Source organism: Lepidochelys kempii, chromosome 6 (genome assembly GCF_965140265.1).
Source record: "Lepidochelys kempii isolate rLepKem1 chromosome 6, rLepKem1.hap2, whole genome shotgun sequence".
NCBI classification, from domain to species: Eukaryota; Metazoa; Chordata; order Testudines; family Cheloniidae; genus Lepidochelys; species Lepidochelys kempii.
The window spans coordinates 19332264-19349651 of NC_133261.1; the positions used below are offsets into that span (position 1 = coordinate 19332264).

A 17388-nucleotide genomic window follows, 5' to 3' on the forward strand; every position below is an offset into this window, starting at 1 on the left:
GTATGTGGGAAACTATGGAGATAAGCCCTAGTCGGGGGAGGTGGGGAGAGGGTGTTCTTGAAGCAACAAATGCTCCACAAGATTTAAAGGTAAGAAAGGAGAGAAGACAAGTGATAAGTTGACGAGGAAGACTCCCCAAATTGAGGAGACGACACGTAAAGGGAAAGAAGGACAACAACAAGGATAATAAAGGACAGACTCCCACAAACAAGGAGAAAGGTTGGTAATAAGTTTTGGGAAGGAGTTAGCTGTGCCAACAGTAGAGAGTTTGTTCTCTGCCTTGGCCTCTGAGTAGAGTCCATTCTTCAGGCAGAGTTTCTCCTTGGGAATTTGGTGCTGGGCTGAGATCTCTGGAAGAAGAGCCAAGCCTGTTTGCTGTGTCACTATCTCATTTCAGAACAGGTGAATAAATATACATATGTAATTTAAATATTAAATATCAGTATTAGATATGACAGGTTTCACTTAGAGTTTACTCAGACTCCCTGTCACTGGTTTCTCCTCCGATCTGGAAGGTGCAGGACACCTGCCATTACTTGGCTGAGGGTAATGCTGGTGTCAGAGCAGGACACTGGTGCTAGAAGAAGGAGCAACACTACACACAGACAGTCCCTGCCTTGAGGATCCTACAATCTAAATAGACCAGACAGGCAAAAGGTAGGGAAAGGAAATATTATTGTCATTTTTCAAATGGAGGATTGAGACCCATAAGAGATTGAATGACTTGCCCAAGGTCACACAGAGAGTCTGAGTTTTGATCTAGTGATTTAATGACACGACCATCCTTTCTCTTGCATAGAGCTGTGCTTAGTCCCTCGTGTTTCTCAGTTTCAGAAGTGCCCCCATATTTTTTAACCAACATGACCTCTTTTTTTCTCCCCCCCCCATACTTGAGGCTCTTAAGCAAGAGCTACCTACCAATCAGGTGTTGAACATTAGGGCCTGAGCTACTGATGAGGCTTCTTACCATGATACCCATTGTGATTTGCTAAAGTGTGTTGGAAGAATTCAGATAGATCTAACTACTGACCAGACCTGACCCAAGCAAACATTTGAAGAGCTGTTGGGAGGGAAAACAAAAATTCAAAATGAAGTGAGGAACTCCAGTGTGTGTGAGTGTGGGGGCAGGTGCCATTTCCAGCATTTTAGAAATGTGTCATACATTTCAAGGGCAAAATTGTGTTCTATCAAAATTACAAGTGCATTCTTGGTTTTCATCTGGAATTCTGTACTAGGATGGCTTGCTAGCGTGTCATATTATGATGTACTGTTAAGAGATGTGGGTGCATCAAAACCATGTGACCCCAAAATAGATTTGATTATTTCCCAGCAGATGCATACACAGTCCAAAAGCAACATCAACTCAGTGGGAGACAGGAATGTATGCAGGGACATTAGCAGCTCCATGATTAAGTTTCCATGCGGATTTACACTTGAAGCAGGATTGAAGTGAAAACCGTTTATTTTCACTAGATTACCAGTCCAGACGCATTTTGGGCACTAAGGGGTAAGCCATCAGCTAGAAAATTTTCATTGCTACCATGTTAGGCACATATCTGGTGGTCATCACCAGGGGGGACATAGATGTGGAAAGTGGTGTGTTTTTTCTCTCATGATTAAACGTTATTGGTTATCCCATCAAAAAAAAAATTAGAAAATCACAAAAATGACCACAACTCATAAAAAGTGTTTAATTGTCACAAAAAGTTGCAGAAATCTTCTAAATATGATTTATAATGCAACTATGTACTCAAAATAGCTCTGTTTTTGAAAGTGTGGGAAATACTTAGACCCAGGTGATAGATTGTATGCATTTTCCCATACTTTTTTTCCTTTTGGATACAGCAAAAGTCTGAAATCATAGAACAATGTGAGCTTGTACCATGAAATGCAAAAAAAAAAAGTCATCATTTGTAGACTGGACTGATTTCAGAACGGTTTTTCCGCCTGCAATTTTTATGAAGACATGCGGACAAGAAGACTCCTACCCCCTATTTATAAAATGTTTTTGATATTACTTCTTCAGCTCTGTGGCTATCAGGGCTAACATGACACCCTCCTTCTCAGAATTTTCCCCCTTCGCAAAAGAGGAATCCTAGAAACTCTACAGAAAATCTAAGCCTCCACTTATGACTCGGATCCTTCATCTTGTTGGCTGATGAAGGACAGTTAGAGCACATAGAACATGTATTAACAACTATTCTCACCAACTGCCACTGAGGAGGGAAATCTAACCCGCCGAACTCTTTAGCATGCAGCACTCTGGCCAGCACTTACAAATCCGTTGCTTGATGCAGCCGGACTTACAAGCTACCTCCTGTGCTGTTCAGGGATCATGCAGAGCCAGGGAGTCTGACAGAGCTCTGCTACATTCAGTGTCTTAATTATTACTGGTCAGCATTGCTTAACAGGAGCCTCTGCCCAACATAACCACCTGTTCCAGCTGGCTCATCACTGGGTATCATCTGGTCTCCCAGTTCTGAGCAACTTATTCAAGAAGCTGCTGAATAACTGCGTCCAATGTCATCCGTCCTTTGGCAATACCCAGCTGGGTTTTAGGGCTGGACACAGAATAGAAATAGCACTGCTGAGGCTGAGAGTGCTTCGCTTCCAGCTCTCACATGTTTCATCCTAGGTTTTGCAATCGGCTTTGTCGCAGAACAGCACAAAAATTTCAGCAGTTCAGTGATTGAAATTTGATCTCTCATGTCGCTGGGGCTAGAGCCACTAGGTTTTTATTGCTTGGGTTACAGTAGTGCCTGTGGAGCAACCAGGAACAGGGCCACATTGTGGTAGGCACTGTACAGAGTTTTGCTATAAAGTCCCTCCCCCGAGGAGTTTAAAATGTAATTAAGACAGACAAATAGAGGGGACAGAGACAGAAGACACAAGCAGAATGAATGGCACAATTGTTTGTAAGTCTCACTTTGTTTATTATTTTGTTGCGGGCATTTCTTTTTTCTTTTTTTTTAAATTCTTTGGGTGAGGTTTGTTAGGTGGGGATTAGCTTCATGGAAAGTGTGACAAAGAGACTTTAAACAAGGAAAAATGACACTCCAATAGCTTGGGATAGTATGATTCTAATCTCAGACACAAAAAAGACACTACAGAGGTAGAAACTAATAATAAATTGCTGAAAGAAATCCTAACAAATGGTGAAACCATGAAAAGGAGAATAAGACAAGAAGAGATTAAAGACACTAGAGATGAAAGGCACAGGGAATGTACCGGCAATGGCAGAAGTGAAACAGAACATGAGAACCCAGACACCCGAAGAATAATCTATAGATTAACCAGAAGGGAATCACTGGAAGTCATCTAGAACAACCAGCTGAGCAGTAACTATCTCAACACTGTAAAGCAAATAGTCTGGAGATGGTTTAATTGGAGTGGGCAAAACTCTGTGGTACCTGTGTTCTGTATTAAAAAATAGAGAAAATAAAGGTTATGAAGGGGGAGCATATAAGAGGGTCTCAGAGATGGAGGAGACTGGAGAAAATAGAGAGGGAATCAGAGGGGCCCTCTGGGGTTCTGTGTAAATCCTCCCCCTGTAACTCAAATGATAAGATGGTAATTTATCCCTGGGGGTGAGAGCTGAGGTCCCATATATGGAGAATTTACTTCACTTGGATTGTTTCCCTTTCAGTCCAAATGTTATTGGGAGAGTACAGGGCCTTGGGAAAACACAGTCATTTGGGGACAGATTTATATGACATTTTGGTATTTTATTTTTGGATTTAAATGAAGGGGAATGCAGGATCAGGGAGGAAAAATAATATGGGATAGGTGTGGAAGTCTACAAACTGAAATCATGCCATATCAAGGCACACCATTTTAATACAATTTAATAAGAAATGGGAGAGATATTTGCCACAATAGAATTCAACGCATCAGACAGCCTCTCTGCAGACAATTCTTAATTATAAATTAGAGGAAAAGACTAGCTGGATTGCAGTCTTTAGTGAAAAGAAAGGGAAAAAACTAAACAAAAACAACTGCTCACCACCCAAAACTGTGCCAAGATTACCTTTGTCCACATCTTGCACTCTATTGTAATAATCTTTGTCCAAAGTATGTTTTGTGAGGTATCATTTGAGAACTCATGATTTGCTGGTCATTATTGTTCTGGTAAAATGTGTGTGGCAACATTGTGTGTGAAGTTATAAGATTCCACTGTATGGTGTTACTAACACATATTCCAAACGGAGGTTGGCAAACAGATCAGCCTCAAACAAAGGAATGTCTTCTCTGCGCAATTTGCATTCAGGCAGGAAACAATGATCAAGGAGGAAGTGGAGATAAAGAAGGGTCAGACATGTGAGGGAAAAGCAGCAGGGCACATCCTTCCACATAGACTTTGTCTCCCAAATCCCAACTGGAAATGCTTCTCAAAGGGGGAACAGGACTATAAAAAGAAGGAGCAAACACCCCAGGGATAGCCCTCTCTCTCTGCCCACTGAATTCATGGCACCTGAAAGACAAAGGAAGCAGCATTGGACTGGGGGAGGGGTTCTGACCTAAGAATTTGGTCAGTAATTTGCTGAAGCATGTGGTGGGAAAACACCGCTTTCAATCTAATGTATTGTTAAGTTGGCATTAGTAAATATTTTATCTTTATTTTTCTTGTAACCATTTTTGACCTTTATGCCTCATTACTTGTACTGACTTAGAAGCTCTACATCTGTAAGAATTTTATCTATATTGTTCCTCTCATGTCATGCCCTGTGTTCTCCTACAAGCCCTGAAAGAGGTTAAATGAAAGGTATTAGATGTAACCAAAGAATGTACAGACTAGGAACTATAAGGGAAATTTGTTTTCTTTCTAAATGATTGTTGCACTATAGAAGTGGTATGAACAAAGAACAAAGGAATATTGAAAGAGAAAAGCACCTAATTAGGGCATAACATTGGAACTTTAAAAGAAATTCCTTAAATAGGGGGAAATTTCAAGTGAGAGTCTGAGATAAAAATGAAATACTATCATTGAAATGAATGAAATATAAAATCCTTCTGACTAAGAAATGTTTCTGAGAGATTTGTTGTACATCAGCATCACCTTCTGGAGATCCACACTTGCCACTCTCTCTGAGTATGGAAAGGTCATGTGTCCAATAGAAAATCAGAGAGTAGCCCTGGCCAATGAGACCTGCAATAGGGGTATATAAGATTGAGATCACTGTATGGGACCCCAGAGTTGCTGAATCCATTGAAGAAGCTTCAGGACTCAGAAGCACTACCGAGCACTTGACCAGCCCCACAGACCAACTTTCCTGCTCCTAGGATTATCAAGACTGAAAAGAAGCATCAGTGAGATTTAATTTCAGAGATTGCATTTGTCTTTGTATTCTTTATATATATAACTGAATGTTATCTTGCTGCCTGTACATTCTTTTTAGTAAGACTTCAAGTAACCATATTATGGATTTTTACTAAATAATGCTGTCTGTGTGTTTATCCTTTTTACGCTCAAGTAAATTGGCCAAAGAGAACCAGAAAATATAGCTTCAAGCGACTGATTGAGATTTTAAACCTGTCCGTTTCATATTTTAAATACACTTTAAATAGCACTAGCAGGCACCATATTAGTAGAAGTGCCTTAAGACAATTGAATGCTTATTCCTTGGAGAATTACTGGAATTACTTAAAGTGGGATAAATGTATTAGTGGGAATAAAGAATTGATAACTAATGATTATAAGTAGCTGTAATAAGAAATGTTGGTGACTTGCGTTGTTCCTTGGTATAATTGCTGGACCTCAATGCTGATCTATGTTAACCACTTTCAAGATTGCACGTGTTGTTTATGTTCAGTATATGACTAGAGTATGTGTAAAAAGAAAAGGAGTACTTGTGGCACCTTAGATACTAACAAATTTATCTGAGCATAAGCTTTCATGAGCTACAGCTCACTTCGTCGGATGCATTCAGTGGAAAATACAGTGGGGAGATTGATATACACGGAGAACATGAAACAATGGGTGTTACCATACACATTGTAACGAGAGTGATCAGGTAAGGTGAGCTATTACCAGCAGAAGAGCGCGGGGGGGGGGGGGGAAGGGGGAACCTTTTGTAGTGATAATCAAGGTGGGACATTTCCAGCAGTTGACAAGAACGTCTGAGGAACAGTATGGGGTGGGGGGGAGAATAAACATGGGGAAATAGTTTTACTTTTGTGTAATGACCCATCCACTCCCAGTCTTTATTCAAGCCTAAGTTAATTGTATCCAGTTTGCAAATTAATTCCAATTCAGCAGTCTCTCGTTGGAGTCTGTTTTTGAAGATTTTTTGTTGAAGAATTGCCACTTTTAGGTCTGTAATCAAGTGACCAAAGAGATTGAAGTGTTCTCCGACTGGTTTTTGAATGTTATAATTCTTGACGTCTGATTTGTGTCCATTTATTCTTTTACGTAGAGACTATAAAGTTTGGCCAATGTACATGGCAGAGGGGCATTGCTGGCACATGATGGCATATATCACATTGGTAGATGTGCAGGTGAACGAGCCTCTGATACTGTGGCTGATGTGATTAGGTCCTACGATGGTGTCCCCTGAATAGATATGTGGACACAGTTAGCAACGGGCTTTGCTGCAAGGATAGGTTCCTGGGTTAGTGGTTCTGTTGTGTGGTGTGTGGTTGCTGGTGAGTATTTGCTTCAGGTTGGGGGGCTGTCTGTAAGCAAGGACTGGCCTGTCTCCTAAGATCTGTGAGAGTGATGGGTCGTCCTTAAGTATAGGTTGTAGATCCTTGATGATGCGTTGGAGAGGTTTTAGTTGGGGGCTGAAGTTGACGGCTACTGGCATTCTGTTATTTTCTTTGTTGGGCCTGTCCTGTAGTAGGTAACTTCTGGGTACTCTTCTGGCTCTGTCCCTCTGTTTCTTGACTTCAGCAGGTGGGTATTGAAGTTGTAAGAACACTTGATAGAGATCTTGTAGGTGTTTGTCTCTGTCTGAGGGGTTGGAGCAAATGCGATTGTATCGTAGAGCTTGGCTGTAGACAATGGATCGTGTGGTGTGATCTGGGTGAAAGCTGGAGGCATGTAGGTAGGAATAGCAGTCAGTAGGTTTCCGGTATAGGGCGGTGTTTATGTGACCATCGCTTATTAGCACCGTAGTGTCCAGGAAGTGGATCTCTTGTGTGGACTGGTCCAGGCTGAGGTTAATGGTGGGATGGAAAATGTTGAAATCATGGTGGAATTCCTCAAGGGCTTCTTTTCCATGGATCCAGATGATGAAGATGTCATCAATGTAGCGCAAGTAGAGTAGGGGCATTAGGGGACGAGAGCTGAGGAAGCGTTGTTCTAAGTCAGCCATAAAAATGTTGGCATACTGTGGGGCCATGCCGGTACCCATAGCAGTGCTGCTGATTTGAAGGTATTCATTGTCCCTAAATGTGAAATAGTTATAGGTGAGGACAAAGTCACAAAGTTCAGCCACCAAATTTGTTGTGACATTATCGGGGATACTGTTCCTGACGGCTTGTAGTCCATCTTTGTGTGGAATGTTGGTGTAGAGGGCTTCTACATCCATAGTGGCCAGGATGGTGTTTTCAGGAAGATCACTGATGGATTGTAGTTTCCTCAGGAAGTCAGTGGTGTCTCTAAGATAGCTGGGAGTGCTGATAGCATAGGGCCTGAGGAGGGAGTCTACATAGCCAGACAATCCTGCTGTCAGGGTGCCAATGCCTGAGATGATGGGGTGCCCAGGATTTCCAGGTTTATGGATCTTGGGTAGCAGATAGAATACCCCTGGTCAGGGTTCTAGGGGTGTGTCTGTGCAGCTTTGTTCTTGTGCTTTTTCCAGGAATTTCTTGAGCAAATGGTGTAGTTTCTTTTGGTAACCCTCAGTGGGTTCAGAGGGTAATGGCTTGTAGAAAGTGGTGTTGGGGAGCCGCCTAGCAGCCTCTTGTTCATATTCCGACCTATTCATGATGACGACAGCACCTCCTTTGTCAGCCTTTTTGATAATGATGTCAGAGTTGTTTCTGAGGCTGTGGATGGCATTGTGTTCTGCACGGCTGAGGTTATGGGGCAAGTGATGCTGCTTTTCCACTATTTCAGCCCATGCACGTCGGCGGAAGCACTCTATGTAGAAGTCCAGTCTGTTGTTTCAACCTTCAGGAGGAGTCCACCCAGAATTCTTCTTTTTGTAGTGTTGGTAGGAAGGTCTCTGTGGGTTAGTATGTTGTTCAGAGGTGTGTTGGAAATATTCCTTGAGTCGGAGACGTCAAAAATAGGATTCTAGGTCACCATCCTAGCCACTATGGATGTAGTGATTACAGACCTAAAAGTGGCAATTCTTCAAAAAAAATCTTCAAAAACAGACTCCAACGAGAGACTGCTGAATTGGAATTAATTTGCAAACTGGATACAATTAACTTAGGCTTGAATAAAGACTGGGAGTGGATGGGTCATTACACAAAAGTAAAACTATTTCCCCATGTTTATTCTCCCCCCCACCCCCTGCTGTTCCTCAGACGTTCTTGTCAACTGCTGGAAATGTCCCACCTTGATTATCACTACCCCCTTCCCCCGCCGCGCTCTCCTGCTGGTAATAGCTCACCTTACCTGATCACTCTGGTTACAGTGTTTATGGTAACACCCATTGTTTCATGTTCTCTGTGTATATCAATCTCCCCACTGTATTTTCCACTGAATGCATCCGATGAAGTGAGCTGTAGCTCATGAAAGCTTATGCTCAGATAAATTTGTTAGTCTCTAAGTTGCCACAAGTATTCCTTTTTTTTTTTTGCGGATACAGACTAACACGGCTGCTACTCTGAAACCTAGAGTATTTGTGTATCTATACCTGACTGATGAAGTGTTGTATATATACATAAGTGGTTCAGGGAGAATTAATAAACTGTTGGTCAGTTAAGAGCCCCACGTGTCCTGATCTGAGAAATACTGTCCAAGGTAAAAGCTGACCTGAAAGGAACCTACCATTAAAATTAGTGTGCTAACGCTCCCTAGACTCAAAAAAAGAGGTTCTCCTATTTAAATTCCATTCCAACATTGGCTACAACACTTATCAAATTGGCTAATCTATTTCTTAGATTTCAGCTCTAAAATCTAATTGGTCCCTTGGGAAATTTGTAAAATAGCCCCACATTTACACTTACAGCTGTGGGGTTATGCTTGGCATTTTTAATGTCATAGTGTGGGGTATTAGGCCAATGTCCTTTGTATAGAATCCCAGCACATGCAGCAATTTCATCTCTATTACTATTATTAATTAAATTGTAATGGGCTTATTCTCCCCCAGTGCCTGGGCTGTAGGGGGTTGTGGCGAAAGCCAGAGCCTGCGGGAATGGGAAATTGAAACAAAGTGTGCTCATGGTTGGTGGTACTGCCCATCACCTGCTCCAGGGAAAGCAGGCACTGTTGTGTTAGGGCTCTTATGATATTATAGTTTTTTAGAGTTTAGATAACATGGTCTCAGCTCATTCTTTCCGATATCCCTGATGTTACAATATATATTGTACCAATGTGGGTCTATAGCAGGAGCACTAGGGATATTTCTTCTGACCAGCCATCTGCAATTACTTTGTCATGCTGCTGTAAGGTTGGTCATTTGTTGTTTCGTGTCTGACTGTGTCAAACTTTGTTTTGGAAATGCATTGTATTGGAGCCAAACTCCTCCTCATGCAGTTCCCTGATTTCACTATTTATAGATGCACTTGAAATCACAGCTGCTTTAAGAAGCTTTATTCTGGGCCTTTATTTCACATTAATAAGTACTTTTGCAAAGTCACCATCATTTTCTAACAAACAAGCAGTATTGCCAATTCCAGATGTTCAAAACTCACGAGTCAGGCCCTCCAAATCATGATCAAAATAAATGCTTTTGAGAGTAGCAGCCGTGTTAGTCTGTATTCGCAAAAAGAAAAGGAGTACCTGTGGCACCTTAGAGACTAACCAATTCATTTGAGTATAAGCTTTCATGAGCTGTAGCTCATGAAAGCTTATGCTCAAATAAATTCGTTAGTCTCTAAGGTGCTACAGGTACTCCTTTTCTTTTTATAAATGCTTTTGTGTTTCTATTTCTTAGCCTTCTAGTTCCTGAGTGTGTAAATTACACATGGTTCACATTTTTAATCTTTTCTCCACAGTCACAAGGGCCTAGAAACGTAATTATAAATACAAATGTAACCTGAAATTCTCAAATATTCACATGACTCCAGGAGCTGAGGCTGAATAAAAACCCCACCAAGTATTGTAAACCTCGCAATAAAATGGCAAGAATTAGCAACACTAGGTGGTTCTTTGCACAGTGGATTCTGTAATATGGCTTACAGCTCTTAAATTTCATGAACATGTTATGGTCAGAAATCAGTAGAGCAAGAATACACCACCAGACACAACAGCCAGTATTTGTCTCTTCATGGGCAGAATTGTGCTGTGTTTTACTCAGTCCTTTCAAAGCAAATGTCCATGAGGAGAAACCCCCACCCATAACGAAGCAACTGCAATTTTAGGCTCTTTGTTAATCTCAAAGCACTTCAGTACCAGGGCCCCATGACAACATTTTTTAAAATTCCCTAAAGCTTTTCTCGTCTGTCATCCCAGCGACATCCTCTAGTGCCCTCAAGCAGCATTCTGAGTAGAACACTCAATTGTGACAAGTTAAAGCTGGATTTGCTGAGACGTATTAACATGCTGTCACAGGGGGCACTGTCCCTTTAAGGGAGCTGCCAGGTCCAGCTCTGTGGTCTTGGTTTCTATCCTGAATGCAGGCTTCTGGCAGCTGTGGTAGAAAGCAAAGCCCAAGAGGCACTCTGATTATTAAATACCTCTGCCTTAAAAACCTTAACCATAGAAAAGAGAGACTATATCCATTTTTAAAAAGCACATTTCTGACACTGAGAAACACAAAAATGAGCACAACTCTCTGCATGAGACAGCCCAGTTGTGTAGTTAAAGCCCTGGATCAGAACTGGAGAGATTTGTGTTCAGTTCCTATTCCACCTGTGTGACCTCAGACAAGTCACTCCATTTTTCTGGGTCTCTATTTTTCATCTGAAAAATGGGAATTTTAATATTTCCTTCTCCCTCCCTTTGTCCTGCAATGAGATGGTCACACAGCATAAAGGTCTGTCTCCTCTTTCAGGGATCTCAGCCCAACACCAAACTCCCAAGGAGAAACCTGTCGCCAGAATGGACTGTAATCAGAGCGCATGGCAGACAGCAAATTCTGTCGCTGTTTGCACTGCTCCCTCCTTCCCAAAACTGCACCTCCATGAAATCTTGCAAAACCTAATAAAACTAACATAACACATCGCCTCAAAACTAAAACCTTCCTTATGTGCTAAAAAAAGAACTTGGAAAACTAAAACAGAACCACCTGGTAACACCTGCCATTGCAACATGTCCAGTGCCTTACACACTGAGGCCCTAAATGTGGCTGGAGCACTTAGGCAATACTGTAATACACTAATAATTAAATGACAAAAATCTTGTTTAATTCAGAGTTAAGGTTGCCTGGTGATAGCTCATGCCCTTCTCACACTTCAGAAAACCAGGAAATACAGAAGTGAAGGTAAACACCCGCACAACCTTAACTCTGCCCCCTGGAGCTAGCAATAGCCACTGGGAATTAAATGCATGTCCTCCAGATGCATTCACCATGTTAGGTGCAACTGTACTGAATGGTGGAGGAAGCAGCTTGGAAGAGCTGTGATTGTGATAGGAGGAGATCTAGGGATTAGCTTGGTACAGAGGTCATCTGTTATTAGCTGTCTTTCCCTGCTAAGTAATGGACCTACACTTTCCTTTGTCTTTTTCTTGCTCCTAATGTATTTATAGAACCTCTTCTTATTGCCTTTTATATCCCTTGCTAGGTCTAACTCATTTATGCCTTGGCCTTTTCAATTCTGTCCCTACATGCAAGTGATTTTTTTAATACTCATCCTTAGCAATCTGTCCATGTTTCCACTCTCTGTAGGATTTCTTTTTGACTTTCAGGTACTTCTCACTATTCCTATCTTTCCTTCCATCAGGATAGTTTGCTATTGTGTTTTTAATATTGCCTCTTTGAGAAACTGCCAGCTCTTCTGAACTCCTTTGTTCCTTAGATTTGCTTCCCGGGGACCTTACCTACCACTTCTGTAGTTTGTTCAAGTCTGTGGGGTTGTGGTTTTTTGGGGGTTTTTTTAAGTTAATCATACTTATTCTGCTGCTCCCATTCCTTCCTTTTCTTAGAATCATGAAACCTATAATTTCATGATCACTTTCACCCACATTGCCTTCCACCTTCAGATTCACAACCAATTTCTCCCTGTTAGTCAGAATCAAGTCTAAAATGGCTGTTCCTGGCTCACTTCCCCTACCTTCTGAAACAAGAAGTTGTCCCAGTTATGTTCCAAGAACTTAACAGAGATTTTGTGTGTTGCTGTGCTTCTTTTCCAACAGATATCTTCACAGTTAAAGTCCCCCATTACTGCCAGGCCTTGTTTTTTGGCTATTTCTGTTATTTATTCTGTTATACCTAAATGGAGCAGACATCTTACATCATCTGAACACTCTGCTGAGTTCTTTACAGAAAGGAAATTTAAAAGTACTGTGACAAAGCTCTGTCCTTGCCTCCATAGGTCCCGTGTTTCCTGGCGGATTTCGCTAGCCTCAGGGGCTCACTGTGACCCTGCACGTAACCCTTCTCTCTCCAGAGGCATGGGTCACAGTCTACTGAGCCATTTTCATCATAAGCCAGCGAGGGAGGTGAGAAGTTATCCTTCCTTGCACAGTCTCTGTTGTCTCCCAGTCTCAGTGATTAATCAGGGGACAAAGGTGGCAGGGGGAGCCCGGGCCCACACTCTACTCCAGGCTCCAGCCCAGGGACCCTAATAGTATCAGCTATGGTAACTGACCTTTTAGAAACATGACATGTACAATTCCCTGGGCTAGTTCCCCACAGCAGCCCTCACTTCCTCAAGCTCCACTTCACTCTTACCTCAGGGCCTCCTTCCTTGTGCCTGATATGGTGTGTACTACTCAGCCTCTCCAACAGCACAACTTCCTCCCACAGCTCCTGACATGCACACCCACCTGACTAACTGGGAGGCTTTTAACTAGTTTCAGCCAGCCCCTGATTGGCTTCAGGTGTCCCAATCAACCTAGCCTTCTCCCTGCCTTCTGGAAAGTTCTTAATTGGCCCCAGGTGTCTTAATTGACCTGGAGCAGCTACCATTTCACTTATCCTGGTACCAGGGATTTGTTTAGCCTGGAGCTAATATATCTATCTCCCACTACTTTTCTATAGCCATCTGGCCTTGACCCATCACATATCCCCCCGCCCCTCTGCTCAACACCATAGAATTGGGCAACTAGGGACACCAGGCAGTATGCTCATGACAGATCATCAGCGTTGCCATGACAGCATCCAGCCCTGTGCCATAGATATTTAGGTCAGAAGGGACCATTATGATCATCTAGTCCGACCTCCTGCACAATGCAGGCCACAAAATTTCACCCACCACTCCTAAAAAAGACCTCACACCTATATCTGTGCTATTGAAGTCCTCAAATTGTAGTTTGAAGACCTCAAGGAGCAGAGAATCCTCCAGCAAGTGACCCGTGCCCCATGCTACAGAGGAAGGCGAAAAACCTCCAGGGCCTTCCAATCTGCCCTGGAAGAAAATTCCTTCCCGACCCCAAATATGGCGATCAGCTAAACCCTGAGCATATGGGCAAGATTCATCAGCCAGATACTACAGAAAATTCTTTCCCGGGTAACTTGGATCTTACCCCATCTAAAAACCCATCACAGGCCATTAGGCCTATTTACCATGAATATTTAATTACCAAAACCATGTTATCCCATCATACCATCTCCTCCATAAACTTATCGAGTTTAATCTTAAAGCAAGATAGATCTTTTGCCCCCACTACTTCCCTCGGAAGGCTATTCCAAAACTTCACTCCTCTGATGGTTAGAAGCCTTTGTCTAATTTCTAATCTAAATTTCCTAGTGGCCAGTTTATATCCATTTGTTCTTGTGTCCACATTGGTACTGAGTTTAAATAATTCCTCTCCCTCTCTGGTATTTATCCCTCTGATATATTTATAGAGAGCAATCATATCTCCCCTCAACCTTCTTTTAGGTTAGGCTAAACAAGCCAAGCTCCCTGAGTCTCCTTTCATAAGACAAGTTTTCCATTCCTCGGATCATCCTAGTAGCCCTTCTCTGTACCTGTTCCAGTTTGAATTCATCCTTCTTAAACATGGGAGACCAGAACTGCACACAGTATTCCAGGTGAGGTCTCACCAGTGCCTTATATAACGGTACTAAAACCTCCTTATCCCTACTGGAAATACCTCTCCTGATGCATCCCAAGACGACATTAGCTTTTTTCACAGCCATATCACATTGGCAGCTCATAGTCATCCTATGATCAACCAATACTCCAAGGTCCTTTTCCTCCTCCGTTACTTCTAGTTGATGCGTCCCTAGCTTATAACTAAAATTCTTGTTATTAATCCCTAAATGCATGACCTTGCACTTCTCACTATTAAATTTCATCCTATTCCTATTACTCCAGTTTACAAGGTCATCCAGATCCTCCTGTAGGGTATCCCTGTCCTTCTCTAAATTAGCAATACCTCCCAGCTTTGTATCATCTGCAAACTTTATTAGCACACTCCCACTTTTTGTGCCCAGGTCAGTAATAAAAAGATTAAATAAGATTGGTCCCAAAACTGATCCTTGAGGAACTCCACTGGTAACCTCCCTCCAACTTGACAGTTCACCTTTCAGTAGGACCCGTTGTAGTCTCCCCTTTAACCAATTCCCTATCCACCTTTCAATTTTCCTATTGATGCCCATCTTATCCAATTTAACTAATAATTCCCCATGTGGCACAGTATCAAACGCCTTACTAAAATCTAAGTAAATTAGATCCACTGCGTTTCCTTTATCTAAAAAATCTGTTACTCTCTCAAAGAAGGAGATCAGGTTGGTTTGGCACGATCTACCTTTTGTAAAACCATGTTGTATTTTGTCCCATTTACCATTGACTTCAATGTCCTTAACTACATTCTCCTTCAAAATTTTTTCCAAGACCTTGCATACTACAGATGTCAAACTAACAGGCCTATAATTACTTGGATCACTTTTTTCCCCCTTTCTTAAAAATAGGAACTATGTTAGCAATTCTCCAATCATACGGTACAACCCCTGAGTTTACAGATTCATTAAAAATTCTTGCTAATGGGCTTGCAATTTCTTGTGCCAATTCTTTTAATATTCTTGGATGAAGATTATCTGGGCCCCCCGATTTAGTCCCATTAAGCTGTTTGAGTTTCGCTTCTACCTCAGATATGGTGATGTCTACCTCCATATCCTCATTCCCATTTATCATGCTACCATTATCCCTAAGATCCTCTTTAGTCTTATTAAAGACTGAGGCAAAGTATTTGTTTAGATATTGGGCCATGCCTAGATTATCCTTGACCTCCACTCCATCCTCAGTTTTTAGCGGTCCCACTTCTTCTTTCTTTGTTTTCTTCCTATTTATATGACTATAGAACCTTTTACTATTGGTTTTAATTCCCTTTGCAAGGTCCAACTCTACTTGACTTTTAGCCTGTCTCACTTTATCCCTACATATTCTGACCTCAATAAGGTAGCTTTCCTTGCTGATCCCTCCCTTCTTCCACTCCCTATATGCTTTCTGCTTTTTCTTAATTACCTCTCTAAGATGCTTGCTCATCCAGCTTGGTCTACAACTCCTGCCTATGAATTTTTTCCCCTTTCTTGGGATGCAGGCTTCCGATAGCTTCTGCAGCTTTAATTTAAAATAATCCCAGGCCTCCTCTACCTTTAAACCCATAAATTCTTCAGTCCAATCCACTTCCCTAACTAATTTCCTTAATTTTTGAAAGTCAGCCCTTTTGAAATCAAAAACCCTAGTTGCAGATTTATTTTTGTTAATCCTTCCATTCAGTTTGAACTGAATTAGCTCATGATCACTTGAGCCAAGATTATCCCCTACAACCATTTCCTCTATGAGGTCCTCATTACTCACCAAGACCAAATCTAAAATGGCATCCCCTCTAGTCGGTTCAGCAACTACTTGCTGAAGGAATCCATCAGCTATCGCATCTAGGAAAATCTGACCCCTATTATTATTACTAGCACTCGTCCTCCAGTCTATATCTGGGAAGTTAAAGTCTCCCATGATCACACAGTTTCGATTAGTATTTACTTTATTAAAAACATTAAAAAGGGCTCTATCCATATCCAAATTAGATCCCGGCGGTCTATAGCACACCCCAAGCACTATCCCAGGGGAGGCTCTAATAGTAATCTTCCCCAATTTAATTGTTGCCCAGACAGACTCAGTCATATCCATTTCATCGCTTCTTATTTCTTTACATTCTATCTCATCATTGATATATAGTGCTACTCCACCACCTTTACCTTTATTTCGGTCTTTCCTAAACAGCACATACCCTTCAATACCTGTAGCCCAGTCATGACTACTATTCCACCAGGTCTCTGTTATACCTATAATATCTGGTTTCACTTCCTGCACCAGTAACTCTAGTTCCTCCATTTTGTTACCTAGGCTCCTTGCATTAGTGTACAAACATCTTAATTTTTGCTGTTTGGCCTCACTCACATTCTGTACCCTATTAGGCACGGTTATTTTACTACCAGTATAACCTATTAGACTTGTATCTACACTGCCCTTCCTCCTACCTACAGCTGTATCCACTCTTACTTCATTTTCTTTCCACTCTATGCTAAATTCTGGCGTGGAGATTACCTGGACATCTCCCAACCATCTCCCCCAAATTCCTAGTTTAAAGCTCTCTTAATCAGTTGTGCCAGCCTCCATCCTAGAAGTCTATTTCCTTCCCTACTCAGATGAAGTCCATCCCGAGAGAACTGTCCTCTATCCATGAATGCCTCCCAATGGCCATACATCCCAAAGCCCTCCTTATAGCACCACTGCCTAAGCCATCTATTGATAGTCATAATCTTGTCACACCTTTGTTGCCCTTCTCTAGGAACAGGCAGAATCCCACTAAAGATCACCTGAGCCTCAATTTCCTTAAGCGTCCTCCCCAGCCTAGCATAGTCTCCCTTAATACTTTCCAGCGAGAATCTAGCCGTATCATTTGTTCCCACATGAAGGATAATTAGGGGATTCTTTCCCGCTCCCTTTAGAATCCTTTTCAACCTCAGGTCTACATCCCGTATCTTAGCACCTGGAAGACAGCACACCCTCCTATTTTCTGGATCAGCTCTGGTTACAGGCCTATCTATTCTTCTCAGTAAAGAGTCCCCAATCACATAGACCTGCCTTTTCCTAGTGACGGTGCTATTCTCCAGTCTATCCCCTGTTCCCTCTGGCTGCAAGTTCTTTCCATTCCCATTCTCCCTTGTA

At 41.9% G+C, this 17388-nt stretch overlaps 1 protein-coding gene across 1 annotated transcript in view; it reads right to left on the minus strand.

Moving 5' to 3' along the window:
* The window catches only part of LOC140913584 (NACHT, LRR and PYD domains-containing protein 12-like), a 182259-nt gene that overhangs the window by 57017 nt on the left and 107854 nt on the right, over positions 1-17388 (minus strand). The window lies entirely within an intron of this gene.